The sequence below is a fragment of the Eptatretus burgeri genome, chromosome 13 (assembly GCF_056783735.1).
Source record: "Eptatretus burgeri isolate ZD-2024b chromosome 13, Ebu_testis_v1, whole genome shotgun sequence".
In the NCBI taxonomy this organism is placed as follows: Eukaryota; Metazoa; Chordata; class Myxini; order Myxiniformes; family Myxinidae; genus Eptatretus; species Eptatretus burgeri.
The window spans coordinates 43893989-43906279 of record NC_140973.1 but is presented as its reverse complement, the minus strand read 5'-3'; the positions used below and the strand labels follow the sequence as shown (position 1 = coordinate 43906279).

The 12291-nt window shown below is 44.1% G+C and overlaps 1 long non-coding RNA gene across 1 annotated transcript in view; it reads right to left on the bottom strand.

Annotated features, from left to right (window-relative positions):
- The window catches only part of LOC147014330 (uncharacterized), a 29231-nt gene that overhangs the window by 235 nt on the left and 16705 nt on the right, over window positions 1-12291 (bottom strand). The window lies entirely within an intron of this gene.

The window sequence follows — 12291 nt, the reverse complement described above, 5'->3', positions numbered from 1 at the left end:
ATGGATGTTTGTTCACAATTAATTAAACAATTGAGAGAACAATTGATAGAAAACTGACCCATTAAACAATTGATAGAAAACTGACCTTCTAACCTTTATTTTACTGTGAACAATTCACTGTGGAATTTATAAATTAGTTTGAGCTTTCCGAATATGAGATGTCCTGCAAGGGATTTTGGTGGGAGAGGGCACTGCTTTCTATAACAGTTACACTCTTATGAAAGGTCATGCAAACTGGTGGATTCCCCCTCCTCCCATTTAATTTTGGATGTACCCAAGAATAGTTACAAGGCAAAATCGATATCAAAAAGTTCATTCAACGAATAAAATGTGTAATTATTTTTCTTAACCAACCAGACTGTGGAGTTGTGGTTCAAGCATCTGCTCCGAGTATGGAAGGTAGACTGTTCGATTATGACCAAAGCAGTCATACCAACAGAAGAAAAAAATCCTTCCTCGCTTGACACTTAACATTTATAGGGAAGAGCACAGACAAAACGAGAACAGCACTTACCTCCGCCAGGCTGAACAGTTTACATTTTGTATCTGATTGATATGCTGGATCTGGACCTGAACTAAAATCTAATGTGCTTGTTCTTGTCAACTACCCAACTCATCCATCTAGTTTTGTCATAACTCATCCACAACTTTTTGAGATACTGTATTGTATATCGTTTTTGGCCCTATCTCTAGATAGTAGAGCCAATATATGGTTGAACCCCCAAAAAATTGCAACAAAACGTTTTATTGTTTTAAATGTTTTAATAGATCATGCTGCGTGCCAGAAAAAGTCTCGGGTAATCTGACCCTGGTAAAGGGGTTAATTTGCATATTTTCAAGATGGCCGCCAATGAAAATTTCAATGTACTACAAATTTTTTTATGGTTGATTTTAGACCCTATAAATGTATTGGCAACAGATAGGAACATGGGGTTTCTGAATCAAATAAACATATTTCCATCCGCCTATGACATAACTATGACATATAATTGTATATGACGTCATCGTTAAAAAATAAATGAGTATGCCATAGAAAATCTGTTGTTTTATAATATGTGATGCTATCATTTAACTCCTTGAACTAGTTAAGCTGTCGCTTTCCTGTAATTACATAGATGGGACATCATCAATCCAAAATAAATCTGTATGTATGCCACACAGCCTTACCATAAGCCACGCTCATTGTCGCCCTAGATCATCTCGGCATTGTCATTGTCATCATTCTCATCCCCCAACATTTGATTGAAAGGGTTGCTACATGACTGCACTTGGCACTGTCCACAAGCTGATGTGCATGGTAGACCGTAGGTTCTGCATGTGCAACGTTGAGTACTGCACCCGGTAGTGCAGTTGCAGTGAACTACCTTAAGCAAAGAGTCTGATGCGGCATTCATGTCTTTCATTACTGGGATGAACTGATTCTCCTCTGTTTTCCACCTCCAGTCTATTGCTTCCAAATCTGCCTCTTCTCCCACCCATGTCATGATCTGGAAATACGTGCGGAGTGAATGGTGCTTAGTAGCCGCTTCAGTTGGCGGCAGATGCTCTGGGGTAACAAACGACACAGCCGATACCACTTTCTTTGTCAAGATGCTGTGGCGCAATGACGTGAGAGTATCTGTTCCCTTTCCACCAAACACCTGGACCATTGCCTTGTATCCAATCTCTACAACTGCATCTGTGCTTTGACCTAGTGTAACAAATGCTTGGGCACATGACCTCAAACCAGCATAACCTTTCATGACTTTCTGAAAGAGAGATTTCTTGCCAACCCCAAATATGCGCGAAGTCGTATCACATCCAATAAAGGCATGTACGAACAGCATCATGGTAGATGCCTGGGATCCTAAGAGGCTCTTCAGTCTGTTCATGTGATACACTCTGCTTTGGTCCTGCGTCTTGTCAGATCGGAAGTACAAGTCTCGGTTGCCACCTTCAGCAAAATGGTGAAGCAGCAGAATAAGTAAGTCCGTATCTTCACCTATCAGTGTTGTTCACTGCAGCTGGGAAGCTCGTACTGCTGCTTGCATGATGTCGTAGTCTGCATCACCTGTTGCGTTTATCACAGTGCACCCCTTTTCCTTTAGCCTTTGGCTAATGATGTTTATCAGTTCCTGCTTGTTGGAACCATGCGATACGAACTCATCTTTTTTCCCCATGAACACTGTGTCTTCTGTGAAGTTGACTTTGGGATGATGTTTCTTTTGACAACGCTGGTGTGTGCTGTCCTTGATAGATGGTTCATCCGAATAACCGTCGAAGACAACAGTAGCTTTCCTGTAATTGCGGAGTACGAAGTCAGCATAGCCGTTAGCTATAGATCCGTATGTGCTCCCTTTCGTCCACTTAACGCGATGCATCAGTGATCCACCATCCAACGCATAGTGGTCCGTCTTGGGTACATCGTCCGACTCATCCTCGGTAGACAAACCTTTTGCATATTCATCTATTGCTCTCGCAAGCTGTAGCTTGTCCGCTTTCCTGAATATGTGCTTCGCCTCAAAGAGAGCTGGGGGAAATGGAGACAATTCATATTCAAGAACGTCCTCCAATGAGAGGTTCCCTGCCTGAGAAATGACAAGTAGCCTCTGAAACAGAAGAGCAGGATCTATAGTTCGGTCACCAGTAACCTGGACAGCAGATGAATCTCCCAGAGTTTTCGCTTTGTCCTTCCTTTTGCATGTGTAGGTGAAAACTGCTTGTCCAGTCAGCTTTTCAGCAACTTCTTTCCCCACTATCTGCAAGTTGTCGACATTCACTTCATCCTTGGCTACAACACCAGTGACAACATTTCTCAAGGCTAGATCATCAGAGAACGGATTGCATGACTGAAGTTTTTCTTGGATTTTTGCTAGATCTGACTGGTCCCTCTCCATCCTGGACTTGGCCTCCTTGTGCTGTTCACTTGACGTGTAAGTGCAATCGTTGAATTCTTGCATGGCTACATTATATTCCGAACATACGGGGGCGGGGGGGGCGACAGTGTCCACAGGGCACGTTGCTCCTCCGTCATGCCACTGCCCCTGGTCAATCCACCAGTCGACTTGAGTGATCGCATAAGTGTCTGTTCGATAACAAGATCGGACCCAAGTCCAGCCCAGAACTGATCACTCCGGCGGCGAACGACGGTCATTAAAAACATGTGGTGAATTTTTCTACAATTGGCTGCCCACATATACTTCTGCTCAAGGGTGTGGCCACATGTTGTTTCCAAGCACTTCCACATGATCTACATGTTGAAATTATACATGTTCTGTGTTAATCCCTACCTGGTCTTTGTAGTCTTGCTAGGTTCTAATTCATTATCATCATGACAATGCTTTTGAAGGACATTGAAAAGGTGAATATCAGCAGTTCCAGAAATTCTATTGTTTTAGTTGAAAGTCACAGATGGCAGCACAAGTGCATATGGGAGGCCTAAACAGCAGTTATTCATAATCACCTTGTGATCTTCTTGGTGGGGCTTTTTGTCTGTGCTCTTTCATCCTAAGAAAGGGGGTTGGCTTTCGGTTTTCGCTATGACGTCATAAATGTCATAGGCGGCAGAAACTATGTTCATTTGATTCAGAAACCCCATGTTCCTATATGTGCTAATACATTTATAGGGTCTAAAATCAACCATAAAAAAGTTTGTAGTACATTGAAATTTTCATTGGTGGCCATCTTGAAAATATGCAAATTAACCCCTTTACCGGGGTCAAATTACCCGAGACTTTTTTTCTGGCACGCAGCATGACCTATTAAAACAATAAAACGTTTTGTTGCGATTTTTTTTGTGGTTAGGTGATACGGATCATATTTTGACTCGACTAAGAATTTATAAAGTGATTCTTCACCATTGATTGTCCCAATCCTCACCAAAATCTAATCGATTTCCCCTTGTTGCACACCCAATCTGTCCACGAAATTTCGTCCGAATCCATCCACAACTTTTTGAGGTATCCTCCTCACAGACAGACAGGGGTGAAAAGTTAACCTCTGTCCACATTCAGTGGTGGAGGTAATAAACCCCCAATTTGAACATAATAATTAAGGGAACTAGAGAGTTCATAGAGCAGCTTACCCCACCCAGTCTTGCGGAAAAGGCATGGGAAGGATTTTTAAATTCTTGCTTTGCGTTCTGAGCACGATCTATGTTTCTTTTGAGTCACAATTTGGTCCGATTCTCGATATTCCCCAGTGCTGAGAGCATGGGCAGCAAATTTGGTGGTCGAGATGGTGTGTTATTTTGTCCAACTACTGCTAAACTGGAGGTTTTTGGAAGTGACAACAAGGTGACTTGTGTCCTCTTATGTTCAAATATATCATTAAATTGAAAGATAATAAAAGTTTTAGTTTGTAGAGAAAAAAAAACATTTTGGAACTTTACCTTTGACACCACCTCATTTCACAAGTTAAATTATTTATTTGTGCCTGTTGTTTGTGTCCCTTGGGACATCCTATACCATTAAGTTTCCTGTTTGGAATGATTTTCATTTTCATTTGAATGCCAAACAATGACTGAAACAATTACCTTCCTCCTCTGTGCACATGCACACTCGGGATGAGATTCCGAACAATTTACCAAATTCAGTGCCAAAGTACTGCTAAACTGCAGCTTTGCGTTTCGATTCGTGTTCTACAGTGTTCAAAATATAAAATTCAATTGAAACTAAGTAGATCCTCAATCATAGATTGACATCTGTAGACAGAGTGATCTAATTAAGTAACCCTGCTTTTCGCTTTGCGTGAGCAATGAATGAACAAAATAATTAAGTAAATGAGTTAACAGGAAAAGAGCAAAGGAAACTGCAACCTGCAAGTATTTGTTTGCTGCAGGTGCAGTGTACCACAAATCATGTAGTATGAGCTTTTGGATCACAAAACAAATTTCCATGGGCCAATCAGAACAAAGGAAGACATTGCAAACGGAAAAGGAAAGGAAGGCCTTAGGAAACCTGAGGAAACGAGGTAGCAAGCTTTCACCAAAATAACTTATTTTCTGGAGAAAAATGATAATGAACAAATTACAACTGCTAATTTGATTTCAAAAAGAAATATTGGAGAGTTTCTGAGTAACTTGTTATCCACCATATGGATTCCCCCACAGGAAGTCTCAATTACTGGATCATTTTGGTGACAAAATTATCATCAGCAAAATCAAATGTTGCATTCACGGACAATGCCGAGACAATATTGCACAATGTTCGACTTAACACATAGCGGTTATGATTTTTAAACAGGGAATATGTGCATCATGAAGACTGATGCCGAACTTATAAAGAAGTGGAACAGCACTCAGTAGAACGCATACCTCTGCCAGGCTGAACAGTTTACGTTATATTCCAGATCTGGATTCGGACCTGAAACAAGATCTCCCATATTTTCCGGTGTATAAACCACAGCCGTGTATTAACCACTCCCATGTTTTTCACTCTCAAAAGAAATGAATATCTTGATCTTTTTACTTTCTGATCTAGATCTAAATACGTTTGTACATTAACATTGTACGGAACAAAGTGACGGAGGTATCAACATGCTTACTCCCATATCCGCTTTATTTTGTCTAAGTTTTATTCTCATTTTCAAGAAGTTGAAGAGGAGAGGAAAGGTTACCAAGAAGTTTATATATTTCTTTCTTATTTTTAAATATTATAAAGAGGATTTTTTTGTTTCGAAAAAAAGGAAGAAAAGTGATTCATACTGGTATCATACATATTTCTTGTGGAGTTGTGGCCCTGAAAAAGGCCGTTTTAGTTTAATGAAGCTTTTCAGCTAAACCCAAGGAAATCCTCGTCAATGCTTTCCTCGTCGAAGACTGCACGTAACTCCTTGTCCAAATCAGGGAACAGCAAGTTCCCGTCGCTGTCACCATCATTTGCAGCCTCCTCCTCCTCCTCCTCCTCCTCCTCCCAAATGATGTCGTTCTCTGTGTCGTCCATGTTGTTGGAGATGCAGCATTTCAGAAATGCTCGCTTGCTGATGTCCGACAGTATCTCCTCCCACACCTTGATGATACAGCCACAGATCATCGTAAGGTCAACCTTTCTCATCCTCCCGATGAACGCCGGCAGTCTCCCAAACAACATAATGCTCAGCCAATGTAGTAACAGGAGTAATGGTGACAGTTCAACCAAGATGCATGTGTCCAATGCTCCTCGGAATCCGGGTCGAAAATCCTGGCGGGAAACACGTCATGAAATGTTGATTTTCAACCGATGAAAATACCAAGTAGAGGAATAGGAAAGTTTGTCTGTGGGGGTTTCACCGAGATGCAGCTAATGTTCCTCGAAACCTGGGTCGAATACAAAGGCCTGCGAAGTAAGAAACTTTGTCTGGTTGGTGTGAGTAATCCACGGGAAGCAAGTTGGGACCCGCTGATGGTAACGAGGGAAAACGAGAACCAGGAAGAAAGAAGAGAACCAAAGGAAGCCAAAAGAACCGAGCAGCACCGGTAATTCTTAAAGCGTCACAGCCCCATGTGGCTCCTTGCTCTCATGAGAATCTTCTTCTTCCTTTTAAATCCATTTCTGCCCTCGTATAGAAAAGTACTCGGGGTTGATTGGTTGTTCCTAATTTTAAACCACGCACCACTATCCAGCATTTCCTAGCACAGTATCCGCATGTAAGGAACAAGGTTGGTGGATTAATTTCGCCTGCATCGGATGTTCATGGAAATAATGATGCATGTAAAAAGTGGTCATCACTACAAGTTCCTCATCTATCCACCCCTTCTGCTGCGCACGAACAATGACGCTGGCTGGAAACTTGTCCTTGGGCAGTGTCTTCCTCTTGAACACGACATAAGAGGGAAGCTTCAAGCCAGATTAGATTTGTGACTTGTCACAGGTACCATGTAAACCCATACTAACCTGTTTTATGGTCGGGTTCTCGGCGACTAAACTATCTCCCCCACCAGTTTTTTTTTCTGGTGAGAAGGGTGTATGGATATGGACACCCAGCAAGATTAAAAACAAAACCCGTCAAAGGGTGGAGGAGCCCCTTGTGGGTCAACGGCCTTTCATTTCTAGTGCCCAACTGTGTCTGCGGATGTCCTCCTGCAGTTGGGTTACTTTTTTTGGAGGTTGGTGGCAAGATTTTCACTCTGACCACCGTAAGACACTTCATTCCACAAAACCCACAAGTGTAAGGAAATCTGAAAATCCACTCCAAGGGAGTACCTCATGTGCTGCTGCCCTTCACAGGGCATCTCACCATATGACAGGATTGGGGCAAAGCCTTCGGGACCCCCATTCCTTGATGAAAGACAAACCACGGGGTAATCCTCGAGGGTCAGACTGCGGTGGTGTGTGGTGGAGTGGTGCTGAGGTGTCTTCCACCAGATGGCGATCTCCTTGGGTTAACCTGAGGCGGTCCCTTTGGGTGTGTGTGTCTGGAATGTCCTATCCCTAAGAGAGGATGATCACCTGGCTCTGTTATCATCTGAGCTCAGGCGTTTGGACATTGGTATTGCAGCACTCTCTGAGGTTTTGGAGACCGGATAGTGGTGAGGTCATGGCGGGTAGTTACACCTACGATTGGTCTGGTCACTCTGATGGTTACCATGTCCAAGCAGTTGCCGTAGCTGTGTCCAATTAGCTGACTCCAATGATAATTGAGGTAACACTGGTCAACGAGTGTATTATGAGACGAAGGATTCGTCACTCCTTGGGTGTCGTTTCCCTGGTCTCTGTACATGCTTCAACTGAAGCGAGTGATCTCACCATGAAGGACGCATTCTAGGCGTCCTAGAATGGCGTCCATTCTAGAATTCTCGGCGTCCATCAACTCTGTGGTTGATCATTGCCCCAGATGAGATACTATTCCAGTCTTGGGGGATGTCAATGCATCGACTGGAGCTGATAGGGATGGTCATGAGACATGTGTTGGTCCCCATGGGTCTGGAACTAAACCAGAATAGCAATAAGTTCCTTGACTTTCAAGGAGTCATGAACTTAGGGTGGCTGGTTCATGGTGTCAGCACCCACAGGCTCATCGCTGGACTTGGTATTCCAACACTGGTGGTGTGGCAAAGGAGATTGACCATGTGCTCATTGATGGTCACTGGAGGATGATCCAGAACTGCAGGGTTTACCGGAGTGCTCAGTTCCTCAATACTGTCCAGAGACATGTAGTATCTCTGAAATTGCATCTTTAATCCAGGAGAATGGTACCATCCCAGCCTCGGCCAGATGTTGGCAAGCTCATGGATGAGAGGGTAGCTGAGGAGTTGGCAAACAGGCTGAGTGGGGATTTTGGTGGTCTGGGTGCTTTGGAGAATCCTGAAGAGTTGTGGAGGGCCTTCAAAACCACCATCCTTGATGTTGCTGGTGGATGCCTTGTAACTCACCAGAGGGTGAAGAAAAATTTTGTCTCTCAAGGGACACTGGATACAATTGACCAAAGACGCAGGGCCAGGCGTAATGGCAGAGCTGATTTGAGGTGGGTGTTATTGGACTGTAGCTATTGTGAATAATTCTTCTTTTGATGTGAGACCATGTGTTCTTCTTATTTTACGTTTAGTGGCGTTTTCAATCACGAGGTATAAGCCTGGTGTTGGCTTAGTGGTAAGGGTGGCGGCTTGGGATCCTTGGGTCCTGAGTTCAAGCTTCGTTGGCCGCTGAATTAAAATACACCAGGAGGTTGACTCAGCCTGTCATCGGCAAAATGAGCACCAGTGTACTGGTAAGGGGGACACTGCATCAGCGGCATCGCTGTGTCCCAACCAATGATGCAACCAGCAGCCACAGGCTGCACTCGATAGAGAGAGAGAGTCACGAGGTTCGATATACGCCTCACCTAAACTCCAGGTGTCTCTGGGTATCTCCGGACGTTTCCGAGCGTGACTTATTTAATTTCTGCACTCTGTTAATAAAATGCTGTGCAAACTCTTCACCTGAACCAATTTTCAAAATTCAAATGGCATAATTGAGTTTCACATTCATTCCGACTGCAACAAAAGTGTTGTTTTGGAATATAATTTAAATTCAGCATTGATCGTTTTTAAGACCGATTTTTTTTCGATACCAATGTATTAACTACACCCCTAACTTTTACCTTCTTTTGCCGATAGAAAAGTGTGGCTTATACACCCCAAAATACGGTAATTGGCTTATTGTTGTCACCTCCCCAAATTATCAACCAAGTTTTGTTGTAATCCGTCCATAACTTATTAAAATTGCAGGCTATACGGGGAGTCCTCGCTTAATGCTCAGGATGCATTCCAATAAAGTGGTGTTATGCGAAAAAGTGGAAATCGAAAACGTTTTTCCATTGGCACAATGTTAAAAACAGAGGATGCGTTCCTGGGCAGTAATTTTCAGTCATCCAAAGTATACTAAAGTGAATAATAGACATACGGATTGCATAAATCCATACCGAATAAAAATGTATGTATGAATAAGTTTATACAAAGGACAGTAACTAAATCTCCACATCATCTCCACAATTTCGACCCCTCTCCCCACCCCCTCCCTTAAGGGGCTGTCACACCTTGACGTTTTAGCCAGCGTATGGCAAGGTATCAAAATGTATGTAAAACGCTGGCGTACGCTGAACTATTGATGTTTTAAAAAAAAGTTTTGGCCGTATAATAACATGTTGGACGTATGCATAACGTATTAGTAACGTACACAGAACGTTTCAATCACATATAGATAACTTGTACCAACGGATGCTGAGCGTGTTGTCGGCGTTCACAACCTATGCCCAACGATAGTCTAACTTATGCATAGCGCGCAACAGAGTATCGCCGACGATCACGTGGCGTAGGCTATTCATAGGCTGCGGCTCGACGATTCAAATCATAACCGCACGAGACATCGAAGTGTGAAGCCGCTGTCACACCTTGACGTTTTAGCCAGCGTATGCCTACGTATGAAAAATTTGCCGAACCAAGCTGGCACACGTCGAATACGTTATGGGTAAGTTTTGTATACGTTAAGAGCACGCTGGCAGACATCGTAGTACGCTGGCATACGTCGTCATACGCCGAGTACGTCGATAAATTTTCAGCATGTTGAAAATTTCTCGACGTACTCGGCGTATGACACACGTTCCGCATACGCTGGCATAAGTTGTAGGCACGTTACGCGATCGTTGACACACGTCGACACACGTTACTTGTATGTTACTCATAAGTCGAAACACGTCGACGTAATGGTTAGCGTCAGTGTTCCAGACTCCCTGTTTTTTTTTGTTTTTTTTTCTTTCTTCGGTATGACGGTGATGTTGACACTTCGATTTTGAGTGCGGTTATGATTTATATCGTTGAGCGGCAGCCTATTAATTATATTATATCATAACCGCACTAGAAATCGAAGTGTCAACATCACCGTCATACTGAAGAAAAAAAAAAACCAGGGAGTCTGGAACACTGACGCTAACCATTACCTTGACGTGTTTCGACTTATGAGTAACTTACAAGTAACGTTTTCCAATGATCGCGTAACGTGCCTACAACTTATGGCCAAGTGTATGCGGAACGTGTGAGTCATACGCTGGCATACGTCGAAAAATTTCAAGCATGGGGAATTTGTCTAACACCTCGGCGTACTACGACGTATGCCAGCGTACAAAGACGTATGCCAGCGTACTACGAAAAAAGCCAGCGTGCTTCAGCATGCTCTTAACGTATGCAAACTTACCCATAACGTATTCGACGTGTGCCAGCATTTTAGCCAAATTTTGCATACGTCAGGCATACGCTGGCTAAATCGTCAAGGTGTGACAGGGCCTTTATTGATCACACATTCAAACTATCAAGCTTGACCTCATTTCAAAAACACTGCCCACCAGACAGAGCTAGTAAATCAGCAGCACTGCCCTGACTGACCTGCTGGACCTACTACTCTAGCCTGCTGTTCCCATCCTGTGTGCATGTACACACACACACACACACACACACACACACACACACACACACACACACACACCTATTTCAACCCTTTGTTCTCATTTTCACACTCAACTCCTCTCTCTCCCACCCAATTCACTTCTCCCTCACCCAACGCACTTCTCCGTCACGAATGTGTAAAAAAAAAGTCAAAAATTTTCAAAGTAAACACAGTAAATGCTTTTCACACTCAATTCCCAACACTCAGTTTGACCATCGATTTCCTCGTGCTCCTCCTTTTCTTCCAAGTGCAATCATCCTTGTTCAGAATATCTGCCAAGCCTCACACTCTCGGTCTGCCAGTACCCTGTCATGCAGGGCCAAGCCACAAAGGAAAACCGAGTCGAGTCCACAGGCCCAAGTATATTGTTACGAATTTGGGAATTCGATTGCACACAACATACAGGTTCCTTTAGTCAGCTATGTCGATAAGTGCTTGTTCCCTAGATAGCTCACCTTCCATTGTTTAAATGTTCAGAAATTGATTAGATGTGCTGCGGATCGATTTAATAGTAAGGGAACGAACAATGGAGACATCCCTCCCCCTCTTCTGCGAAGGGGAAGAACCCTGCCGGCCCGTGACTCATGATGTCAACAACTCCCCCCTCACCCGTGGTTGAGCGGGGGATGGATCACGAGGGCATGAGTCACGCCGGGCGTGGAGGAGGGGGAGGGCGGAGAAGCATAAGAGGAGATCTTTTTCTTTTTTTCAGGGGCAGAGTTGGAGAAGGGAGTTGAGGGGATTCGTTCAGCAGACCGTCGGGTCCTGCTTGGCTTGCGTTAGGGTTGAGGCCTTCGGAAGCTTTTTGCTTCGGCTGGCTCAGTGAGCTTCGGCTGAGGCCTGGCTCGGGAGGAGGATTGTTGGAGGCTCTTTGCTTTGATGGTTCCATGAGCTTCGGCTTCTGCTTGGCTTAGGAGAGCTTTTTGCTTCGAGCTGCTTTGCTTGGAAGGAAGTTGAGCTGGTCTCTCGGCTCTAGCTGCGAGTGGTGGCTTCTTCTTCTTCTTCCTGGTTCGTGGAGCTCTTTGTTCTCCATTTTGGTTCCCGGTTTGGTGCGACTCATCGAACTCTTCGTGGAGGTGGTTGCTCGGGGAAGCGACACATCGATGGGAAGGTTCAGCGCCTCGTCTCACCAGCACGTTTTGAGAAGCGCGGGAGGATTCGCGGGAGCTCGGGAAGGATCGCGGCTCGGCGATTGGATCCAGCTCGCTCTTGCTGGAGCCCGGGTCTGAACAACTTGAAGACCACACGAGGTGGAGAGGTAGGAGATAGGCTCTGGGTTTCAGCTCACCTATCCTCCGAGCTGGAGCTCGTTATTAAAGGCCTCTTCCACCATTTCTTGGGTGTGTGTGTGCGTGGACCCATCTAATAAGTAGGAACTGCTGTTAAGTGCAAGTGACTGTACATAATAAGTAGACGA